Genomic DNA, 11,102 nt, shown 5'->3' with positions numbered 1-11,102 from the left:
GAGGTGAGCGGGCGCGCAGGGGAGCGCACCGGGCGCCGGGCAGGCAGCGACCGAGCCCGGCCCGAGACGAGCCCCGCGGCGGCTTTGTCTGGCGGCGCGAGCGGCGGACGGGCTGGGGGCGCCGCAGGAGGCGGGGGCGCGCACGGCGGGGCGGGAAGGGGCAGCGCAGCCTCGCCTCGCCTCGCCCGGCCCCTCGGAGGCTCCGAGCGCCGGCCGGGCAGCGACGATGCGCCGCCGTCCGCGCCGGTCCCCCGCGAGGGAGTCAGCCGTGCGTGGACGGGACCCGGTGGGTGCCCGAGCTGCTCTCGAGGAAGAGCGGCGGGATGCGGCCAAGCGCTTTGCCTTTCGCAGGTGACCTTCACAACAGCCCTGCGAGGTTGCTCCAGGAAAAACCCGGCAGTGGCCGCGCGGCTGCCGGTTAGCCGAGAGCAAAGCCCCTGGAGCGCCGTGGCTTCCCCCTGGATTACCGCGGACCCCGTGTGTGGGCACAGAGCGAGACCCGGGTTCACACGTTGCGAGCGTGGCTCCGGCATCGGACCGGCTGTTTTCGCGCTCTCGGCTGGTGTGTCTCCTCTTCCTTCTCCCGACCAGCCCTCGGGCTCGTGGAAGGGGCTGCTTCTCAGCAACACCCGCGCCTCGCCACGCAGGGCAAAAAAACCGCCCCTGTGGCCCCCGGCCCGTAAAGCCCCAGGGCCAGCGAGGAGTTCCCGATTCAGGGCATCCTCCAGGCACGCTGGACCGCGCCTCCCATCTCACGTCGGCTGCAGCTGATGGGCGCTGCAGGCCAGAAGCTCTGGAGGGCCACGAGTACCCCGCGCCGCCCCGCATTCAATCTGAAGTAGCCTCTCCAGAAATAATAATTTTTATGGTTCCATAAATAAAGGGGCGCATTCTTCATTAGCACTTTGCGCAGAACCCAAGAAAGCCCCTTGGTGCCCCTTAGACGAGCAGCCCGGCCGGTGCCACAAATGGCCGCATCTTGGCCTTGCTTCCAGAGTCATTGCTAAAGGGAAGAGATCTGGGGGGACGTGGGTCGGAGAGTCGCTGGGCCGTTCCTGCGGGCGATGAAAGTGCCGCGCGTGGGTCTGCTGGAGGAAGAGCCTGAAGGAGGGGCGGCCCAAGAGGGCCCCCCGCGCCCATCGTCTCTGCACCCACTGGATCTGAGCGCGCCCTCCTGCTCATGTTCCCCAGCAACTGGGGCATGAGGGCACACGGCCTTTACTACCTACCACATGGACGATTTAGCGGTCCACTAAGCCAAACAAGCCTATTTTTAGCCAGAAAAGGAAAACAAACAAACTGTAGGAATATATTTACCCAGCCGAACCCTTGGCCTGTTGGGCCTGGCCCCGCTGCCCTCGCGCAGCCACGTCCTCCAGGCTTCCAGCGGCTTCTGTTCTGCCCCTGCCTGGAAAAACAGGGAATGAACAGGGACCTTCCGCAGGCAGAGCACGTGCTCACCCCCCCCCCGGGCTGTGGCCCCCTCCTTGGCTTGCGGGCTTCAAGGATTTTCCGTAGGGTGCCAGTAGGGCAACCGGAACCACGGCCGTCTTCCGTGACTGCCAGAACGGATTCCTGACAGAGCAACTGGCTTGGGGCTCTCGCACCCCAAGGAGTCTCACTGCCTCTGCACTTTTCCACTTAACGAGCAAGTGGGAGGCTGCAGATGGCGCGTGCACGCGTGAAATTCCCAAGTTTGCACGCGCATCGCCTATTCGTGAAATATTCCATAAAGTGCAGTCACTTTACCCCTTCGGATGTCTGGAATTGCAGCTCGTGTGCTAAGTCACAGGCCACCTGAGCGACGCATTTTGAAGCTCTCGTGTGCAAACTACCTGGTGTTGCAACCCTGTGTGTTTCCTCGGGAAAATAACCTACAACTCCCAGCATGCCCTTGGGGAATACAGGGAATGGCAGTGCCTTCCTGCCCCAGCGCTCACAGGATTGCACTCCCAGCATCCGATTTACAGCGCCGTGGCTGCATGTAAGCGCTCCAGGAGGTTTGCAGGCCGGGTCCAAGGACTGGAGGCCATTCGTGACCTGCGCGTGGTTCGAATGTTCCCGGCCCAGTGGATGGAGCGGGCATCTTTTCAGCAAGATGGCAGCGAAGGGGGAGAGGAGGCGGGCACGTCCTTTGGGAGACCAGTTTAGCCTGTATGGCCCAGTCAGTGCGCATGAAAAGGGAGGCGTCGGTGCAGAAATGTCCAAACCTTTAGTGTGTGGCATGTCTGGGGAAGGGAGGGCAGGGAGGTCTCGCCTGCTGTTCGCAACAGTGCTGGGAATCAAAGCCACCCTTAAGAGGGCTGTGCTGCTTCGTGGGCCTCGTGCGCTTTGCGTGTTTTTATGCTGTGTATCTCTGGCTCTGCGTTTTCATGCTGCGTGTCACTGCTCAGATTGCAGTGGGGCAGGTGTCTCTCGGCGTGGTTGGATTTGCACCAGCCGTTCACAACCGGATCTCTTTGCTGCTGGACGCGGTGTGTATGAGGAGCGGCAGATGCATCGGCTGGAAAGGGCTGCGCTTGAGGGGGTGTGAGGACAGGACAGCTCTGGCTTGCAGGCACTGGCTGAGCACGGCCAGCCCCGGCGTCGGCGCAGCCACTTCTTTGCGCACGTTCCCATGCACGGCTGCAGCGAGTCAGTCCGGGCTTGAGGGGGTCTGCGCTGGCCTGGCTGGAAGGGGAGCCTCTCACACAAAGCGCGTGCCTCGGGGAGCCTGTATGAATTGGTTCTCAGCCCAAGACAGAGAACCCAGTCGAGGCTTTTAAAAAGATTCCTGAACCGCCCCCCCCCCCGCCCCGGCCAGGGCTGAGGGTCTGCTGGAGAAACCCCTTCCTTTTCTTCCGGGCGGGTACACCGCTTTGCCGTGTGGATGCAGCCCCACCGCAGGAGCGAGGCCAAATGGGGCCTGGGAGTGGCGATTTCCCCCTTGCAGTTTAGGGCTAATTACTCTTCTTTGTGTAAGAATGCTTCCCGTCTGAGCCCCCGGAGGAGAATACCTGTTCCCCGCTTTTGTTTCCGCCCCGCTTCGCTGGAGGCCGCTGCGCGTTCGCATCCAGAGGTGCGTGTCTCGAGCAGATACCAGCTGGTGGTTAGCGGCATCGCGCGCTCCTGGGCTGGGGGAGGAAGGGGGGGTCTCAGCAGAAGTTTCCTGGCGCTCGAGGCCTTCCGGTTATGACGTAATCGAAGAAAGGGTGAACAAGGGAAGGTGGGAGGCAGGGAGGGGCAGAGCCACATCCTCTGCTCGGGGGTGAGGCGAGGCCCTGGGAGCCGCGCGCGCGTGTCTGCAGGGACGCGCATCTGCGCTCGCCCCCAGCGCCGGGCAGGGGGCCAGGAGGAGGGAGCCAGCCTGCCGTGCGCCGTGGGGGGGGGGGAGGCTGCTGGGGCGACGGAGGGCCTGGCCTGCGACCCCGGCGTCGGGGGCTGTGCTTCTGGGCACAGGGAGCCGCTGCGCGTGGGGAGCAGGGGAGCGAGGGGCCGGCCCCGGGTGGTGCAGGGCGCCCAGGCTGGCCCTGGCCGCGGCTGCAGCTGGGCCTCTTCCGCACGTAGCGAGCACTGCCCCCAGTATCGGAAGCCGAAAGCCCCCGCACCTGGGGAGCATGGGCCGGGGCGTGCCGTTGCACTCGTGCCTTGCAGGCTGGCCAGTGGCCCTGGGCTCTCCTGCTCTTGCACACCTCGCAGGACTGGTGTGCGGGTGGCCGAGATCGAGCCAGAGAAGGGCAGACGGCGAGCCCGCTTCTGTTGTGTGTTCCCGTAATCTCCCGTCTAGCAACTCGGGCAAAAACATTCGGCTAAAGTTAAAGAATTCTGATCCCAGCTTCTCTTTCCACGCACAGCCCCACGCCTGGCTACTCCAGGCTCACTATTTCAGCCCTATAATATTTAGGGCCAGGGAGGGGAAAGCCATTTTGTGGCTGCCAGTGTTAAGCAAGAGGGAGTCAGAAATCCTGCAGATCTACTGCGAATCACCGGGAGAGCTGGCATTACTGCACGGTCCTGCTGTATATTTTTTAAAGTAGGTGTGCCATTTCTGCAAAGGCACCAGGCAGCTGGAAGGACGAGCAACCCAGTTAGATACCATTGAAATAGTAAGACCTCCGCAATTTAAAAAAGCAAAATGAAGGCCCTGTTAAAACATCCAGATGCAGGATGGCTTGTATGTAGATCATTAAGGATTGGATGGCGACCATTTCCTTGTTTTTTAAAAGATTAACTGTTACACAGCTGTGCTGCTGCTGCTGCTGTTTTGCCCTCTGAGGCATCTTTCAAAAAGCCCAGTAAATTGACTGACTGCTGCTGATGGGGGTATATGAAAATGTGACGTGTAAACTGGAGCCCAGTTGAGGAATGGGCGAGTGGGAGAGCCAGGGGCCTTCCCAGAAATCCTCTCGCCTCGGAGCCGCAGCCAGCGGGACGGCCTTGCCTCCTCTCCTGGCCACCACTTCTCGATGCTTGTGACTCGGTGAAGGCCTGGGGGCCAGCTCCGCGCTGAACGGCGCTGGGGCAGCCGACCCTTGCAGGCCAGGAATCCCGGCTGCCGAAGCAGCCACACGTGGCGGACCCTGCGGATGTGGCCCGCCCGATGTGGCTCTGCTGGGTTCATGGGGGCAGCCGGTGGGTTTCTACACAGACCTGGTGGCACACGAGTCCAAACGCGGAATGTCCGTCCCTGCTGACAAGAGAACCCTTGATGTTCTGTGTTCATGGGGGGGTACGAATCGGAGGACTGCCCCAGTTGGGACATGTGCCCGAAGCACACCCATGCCAGTCGGGATTGTCCACAGCTTCTGCTTTGGGCATTCCCTGGCGCGAGTCAGAGGCCTGTGGGGCGACACTGTTACGACAGAACCAGGGCTGGGGGCTCTCGATCGCGCTGGCCCAGCGGGAGGTGGGAGAGCAGGGGTGTTTCGACAGCCCTGGCTTGCCTGCAGCTTGTGTGCAGCGCCGTGGTCTGCAGGAGGCAGCTGGTCCTCCAGAACGAGGGCAAGAACTGTTGTCCCTCCCATGATGGAAACCGGGCACAGCCCACCTGGGGTTGTGAGCACTGAGAAGGAGCCGGTAACAGCTGGTGGAACAGTGCCAGGGTCCCCGAAGCTGTGCTGTCTTGCTTGCAACCCTGCATGGCCTTGTTTGACCCTGTGGCCTCAAGCCCAGCTTCTTTGCTCTGCCGGTGCCACCGACTCAGCAATTCCCACCTCCACTTTCTGCCTAAAGATACAAAGTTGTGTTGCAAAGCGCAACTGATTTGGGTTAAGAACAAGTGAAGCCTGAGCCCATGGGCTTTGTTTGCTGATTTGCATAATTTAGGGAGACTGGCGGCCCAGTCTGGAGCCTCAGGCCTTGTTGCAAGACCTCTTGGCCTCTGCCTGGTGGCCCTGGCCGAGCGGCTGAGGGGGACTGCCCAGATCGGTGGGTCCGCATGTGTGGACCTTTGCCAGCACCAGGAATGGCTCTCTGGAGGCGTCATGCGGAGTTCAGACAAGGCTGGGGGGGCGCTGTTCTGCCCCCAGCCCCAGACTGGGCAGTCTCTCTTTTACAACGTGAAACAACGCGAGTACCTGAAGGGGTGTCATGGGAGGGAATGTCCAGGGGGAAATGTTCAGCGGCGTGTGGGGAGGGGGAGGCGAAGGGGATGTTCTGAGAGGCGCAGAAGAGGTGCGCTGCCACGGGAGGGGCGGGTTCTGCTGTCCCTGCGCATGGCAGGTTTTCCTTGCGGCGAAGCATCCCAAGCGCCCTGCAGCGGGTTTATTTATCTATTGCCTTTTCCTTTCAAGACAGCTCACATGACTCTCCTCAGTCTTATGCTCGCGACAACAGCCCTGTGAGGTAGGGTGGGTTGATAGTTGGTGACTGGCCCAAAGCCACCCAGCAAGTTCCGTGACTGAGCAGGGACTGGAACCCGGGTCACCTGCGTGCCAGCCCTGTACAGGTAACAATGACACCCAAGGCCTCTAGTTCAGCATCTGTTCATGGTGGCCCGGCTGGTGCCCCTAATGGGAAGCCCCCAGACAGGATGCGGGGGGGGCCAGCACCCTCCTGCTCATGTTCCCCAGCAACTGGTAAGTGGAGGCAGACTACCTCTGGTTCTGGAGGTAGCGCTGAGTCATCAGGACTGGTAGCCCAGGTAGCCAACTCTTCCGTGAATTAGCCCAGTCCCCTCCTGCTTGCTTCCATCCAAGTCGGTGGCCATTAACTCTTCTTTGCCTAAGTTTTAAGGATGTGCTAAGCTGTTTTTAAAAAAAAACCCTTTCCTATGTTTTAGCTCAAAAGAGGCTAGTCTGCCCCTGCAGATATTTCTGTCTATAAGTAAAGTAACTGCAGCCCCTGTCCCTATTTTTTGCTACTTTGAGATTTATCTTACCTGTCCAAGTTATCTTAAACCATGGTGGCTGACTGACTGACTGACTGACTGATTGATTGATTGATTGATTTTCTATCCTGCCCAACAGCTGAAGCTTTCTGGGAAGTTTGGAAAATCAAAGAACATAAAATCTGTATATTTTATTATGTATTTGCTTGCATTTGCTTTTATTGTGCACATCTCCCTGAGAGCTTCTGCCGTTCGATGACTCACAAACCGAATAAATAAAATAATGCGGGAGCAAATGGCATCGTTAAAGGGCACAGGGCAAGGAAGTCCTTGGTTCTGTCTGTCTGGAATCTTCCACCGGATGATCCTGGGTTCTGCTAGCAGGGGAGAGGGAGAAAGAGGCGACTTGGACACATCTCCCCTTCCTCATTCTTTATTCCAGGATGAACAGTCTCAGCTGCTGTAAGCAGCCCTTCCTCTCGGGGGAGTTGTTCCAACCCCTTGATAAAGTGAATTGGGAAACTCGGTTTGGTTGAGGGTTGGTGGGGACCCTGTCTGACTCCGGGGGGGTGGTGTCAAAGGGAACTGATGCCAGATCAGCAGAGCCTCAGATTTATTTAAAATGTTTCCTACCTACTGGTTCAAAAGGGATGATTTTATTTATCTGCATCCCGCCTCTTTGCAGTGGAGGAACTCCAGGCGGCCACACGTGGCTCCCGGATGGACTTTCCCGCGAGCGGAGGCCAAACCCGGTGTGTGCGGCTGCAGCCTGCGGGGTCCCTCCTTATCCTGGGATGCGCCTCGCCGCTGCATTATCCTGGAGGCTGAGCTGATGAATGGTGCGGCACAGAAGAGGAAACGGACTTGTCCTGAGCTGGACCCTTGGCACATCCAGCCCAGGGCTCCCAACTCTGACTGGCAGCAGTGGATTTAGCCCGGGAGCCTCTGCCGGCTGTGCTGTACCCCCGGCCTGCAGTTCTTCTGCTCTCTGGGCTGACGCTGTTGCCAGAGCAGACCTTGCTGGGCGACCTCTCACGCTCCAGGTGCTTGGCAGCGTCGCAACCCTCCACAGGCCAGCGGCACGATTGTGCCCCCGGGGGGGTGGGGGGTGGGCCCAGTTCCTCTGGAGGTCTGCAAGTGGCCCAGTGGAGTCAGAGTGGAAGGGAACTGGCTGACTTGGGAAACCAGTTTCTACCAAACCAAGTTGCTTCCCTGTGTAAACAGCAATGGCACAGAATTTGATTTCGTTTTTCCAGCACTACGCCTTCCAGATACTGGTTTTGCGACTGAGACATCCTGAACATTGCCAGGATTTCAATGTCTTCATTGATGCTGGAACTTGGCAAAGAGCTGAACATGATAGGCAAGAGCTGAGTGTTAAGTAGTCGAATAAGAGGGTCCTTCTTAGAAGTCGCAGAAAAGTTTTATGATGCATTTGGAAAATTCCAGTAGCAAGAAAGATTTATTGTCAACGGCACGTGTGCTGGCAGTTAAAAGTGTGCGCCTGTTACGCTCCTACAGAATCAAACGGGGTGTTTGTAATTGTCTGAATTGTGCTGAGGGTCCTTTGCAGCAGCGCCCAGCAGGGGCAGAAGGGGAACGAAACGGGGGGCCGGAAGAGGGCCTTGCCTGGCACCCAGAAGGCCTGAACCGGCGGCCTTCCCCACTGCAGGGGCTTCTCCTGAAAGGCCTGCAGGGAGTCTGGGGAGAGGGGAAACGAGCTGAATGAAGTGATCTGTGCTCCCAAACACTCTTCGGGCCTTTCTAATAAGCAACTCTTGTTCCCTGCAGTAAGTCCAGTTGACAGCCAGCTTCCCCCAGCCATTTTTGGCAGGAAGGTGAGATAGCGGCGGAAATTTTTTTTTGAAAATGGAGACCCAGGGATGATGGCTGGGGGGCAGTGGGCTTGGGAAGGCTGCTGCAGGCCACGCTTTCCCTCGGCTGCAGGAGTGCGGTGCGCCTTTGAGCGCGGAGGGGCTTGTGCAGAGTCGAGGGGAGTCCCTCGGGCTGCACTCGGACAGGGGGCTCCTGCTGCCAGCCGGCCATGCTCCCGTGGGCCACCTCTGCTCTGCTCTGCTTCGGCAGGGGAGTGGAGCACGCAGACCCCGAGTCTCGCCTGCAAGGGCCAGCGCCCCGTGCCGAATTTCCGTATCTGCATGCTTTCCTTCCCACCGCTTGAGCAAAGGTTTCCGCAGCTCCCCAGTGCTGGCCGTTTGGGGGCCCCACGTGCGTTGCCAGAGCATTGAGTCCTGCTGCTGCCTGCCGCGCTTTTCGTGAGCTCTGATGCTGCCCGACCGCTTGGTAGACCCAGCCCCCCCAAGGCGCCCTCCCCAGCAATGGCCGGCCCAGCTGGCTTGCACCTGCTCCGGAGCAAGCGCCCAAGGACAAGCTCAGCACAGCCCTGCCGTGCCCACGCCCAGCGCAGCGTCCGCCCGTCTTCCCTCCACGGGGCTGCCACAAGCCCCAGCCACATGCGGGGTCGCAGCCACGGCTCCCGGCATCCCTGGTCAGAGTGGCGGGTGGCTCGGGGGACCACGCAAGGGTTCGCCCGAAGGAGGAGAGCGGCTGCGAGTGGCCGGAGGCCGGACGGCCCGCATAGGTGCCTTCCCCAAAGGCGAGCCGGCGGTGAGCACAGACCTCCGGACCCCACAGTCTTGCGGCGTGAGAAGGACGCACTGAGGCGCATGCGCCGTTGCTGGTCAGGAGCCGCGGGGCCCCCGTTCTGGAGCTGGGTGGTGTGTTGGGGAAGCCGGTGGCTCGTGCTTTTCCCACAGAGCGTCACGCGCCCGGTGATGCCTCTCTTCCCGCGTGATTCATTCTCGGGGCCGGCGGAGCCCCAGTGCTGGGGCGCCGTCTGCACCTGTTCCTCGCGGCAGGCGAAGCGGCCAGGACAATGCTGGGCGGAAAGCGCAGGTGCCCACACACCGCGGGGTGGGGCGGGGCGGCATCAAGTGCCGGCATGCAGGAGGGAAGGCCGTCCCGCCCGGCCTGCCCCGGGGCGCTTCCCCATATCCTCGCGGCAGCGCCTGTGCCGGCGCCGGCACGTGTCTGCTGGGCGGGCTGCATTGTGTGTGGTGGGCTTCCTTCCGAAGGCCGCTCCCCCCCAGGCCAGCCCCTCACTTCGTGCAGCCACTCCCGCCGAGCGGTGGTGCTGGGAATTGTAGTCGGATGTACCAGATGCCGCCACGCTGGGGAAGCCCGCCTGGCTAAGTGTTTATCGGAGTGAAACCTCCATAAACGAGGCTCGAAGGAGCCGTTTCCCAGAAATACAGGTGCCCGTGTTTTCCCGGATCCTTCTGACTGACCGTCTTTTCCTGATGGTGGTGACCATGAGGAAGGGGAATTGAGGTGGACGGCACTGGCCCGTGGAGGTCAGGGGAGGGTCAGACAGGAAGAAGTAGGTTCTCTCGTGGCACAACCCGCTGAGCGTGAAGTCGGACAGACACATCCAGCCCGGACGTCTCTCCTGGTTAGCTGACATTTGCGGCTGGAATGTTTTATGAACCTTGGTTGACCCAGTAGCACAGATCCCAAGCGCTGGGCCTCTCGGGATGCCGAGAAGGTCAGAACCCCCCTGCGGTGGCCGCCCAGCACGGCTGGCTGCGGGTTGCTGGGAGCAGCTGCACCTGGCTTTGTCTGAATGTGCACAGGGGTGCGTCCTTCACAGCTGAAGCTGGGCCAGGCTAGCTTAACCTGCAGAGAACCGGCCGGCCGGCCCTCGCCAAACTCCGTTTTGACCCAGCCAGCCCTGCTCTTGTGCAGCCGAGGGGAACTGCCGGACGGACGACTTTCTAGGGAAGTGTCACTCAAGGTGATCCCAACCTGGAGGAGGTGAGAAGGGCCAGATAGTTGCAGTGGAAGCGGAAGCGGGGGAGCCCCAAAAGCAGGTTGGGTGGGAAGAGGCAACCGCTGCTGACAGAACCGTGCCAGGGCTTGCACCTCATCTTCTCTGGAATCCTAGAACCGTGGCGGTGGAGGGGCATCGGGCGCAGGACTCCAAGCCGAGTCCCCCTCGCAGGTGGCGGCCCAGCTGCCTCGTGAATCCCTCCCATGTGGAGAGCCCACAGCCTCCCTGCGTCCCGGGTTCCATGGCCGCACTGCCCTAACTGTCAGGAAATTTCTCCTGATGTCTAGCCAGAATCTGGCTTCCTGCAACCTGAGGCCTGCGCTTCAGGTTGCGCTCTCTGGAACGGGCAAGGAGAGAGCTGGCCGTCCCCTTGGAGAGCCTTTCCGGTACTTGAAGCACGCTAACATTCCTCGCTCTCGGTCTTCTCTTCGCGAGGCCGAGCGTGCCCAGTTCCCTCAATCCCTCCTCACGGGGCTTTGCTTCCAGTCCCAGGACCACCTTGCTGCCCTCCTGACCCCTTCTCAGCTCGTCCGCATCTTTCTTCGGCTGCAGTGAACTGGGCAGGGTGATCCACCGCTCCCAGGTCCGGCTCCTGAGATGTTTGGGGCTGTATCTCCCATGGAGGGCACCAGGTAGGGGAGGGCTGCCCTGGAGGCCATTGGCCTTGATGGCTTCACGTTGCCCCCAGCATCAGGGGGTGCCTCCCGACGCGAGTGGGGGGGTGCTGCTCAGCCCCGGCCCTCCTTGTGGGCTTCCCACCTGGCGCACTGGGCTGTCCCTGTGAGCGACTGGAAGCCGGATGCCACAGGCCTGGGTCTGGCCCAGCAGGTCTCAGGATGCAGGAGCCGTCGGGACGCGGTCCCACAGAGGCGTGTGGGCCACCCCTTCATGCTCCGCGTTCTCAAATGCTTTTGGAGACTTGGCGTGTTTGTCTGAATGCAGGCCCTG

This window comes from Varanus komodoensis, unplaced genomic scaffold (assembly GCF_004798865.1).
Source record: "Varanus komodoensis strain SLA01 unplaced genomic scaffold, ASM479886v1 scaffold8, whole genome shotgun sequence".
NCBI lineage: Eukaryota > Metazoa > Chordata > Lepidosauria > Squamata > Varanidae > Varanus > Varanus komodoensis.
The sequence above is the reverse complement of the archived record's forward strand: the minus strand, read 5'-3'. Positions refer to the sequence as shown.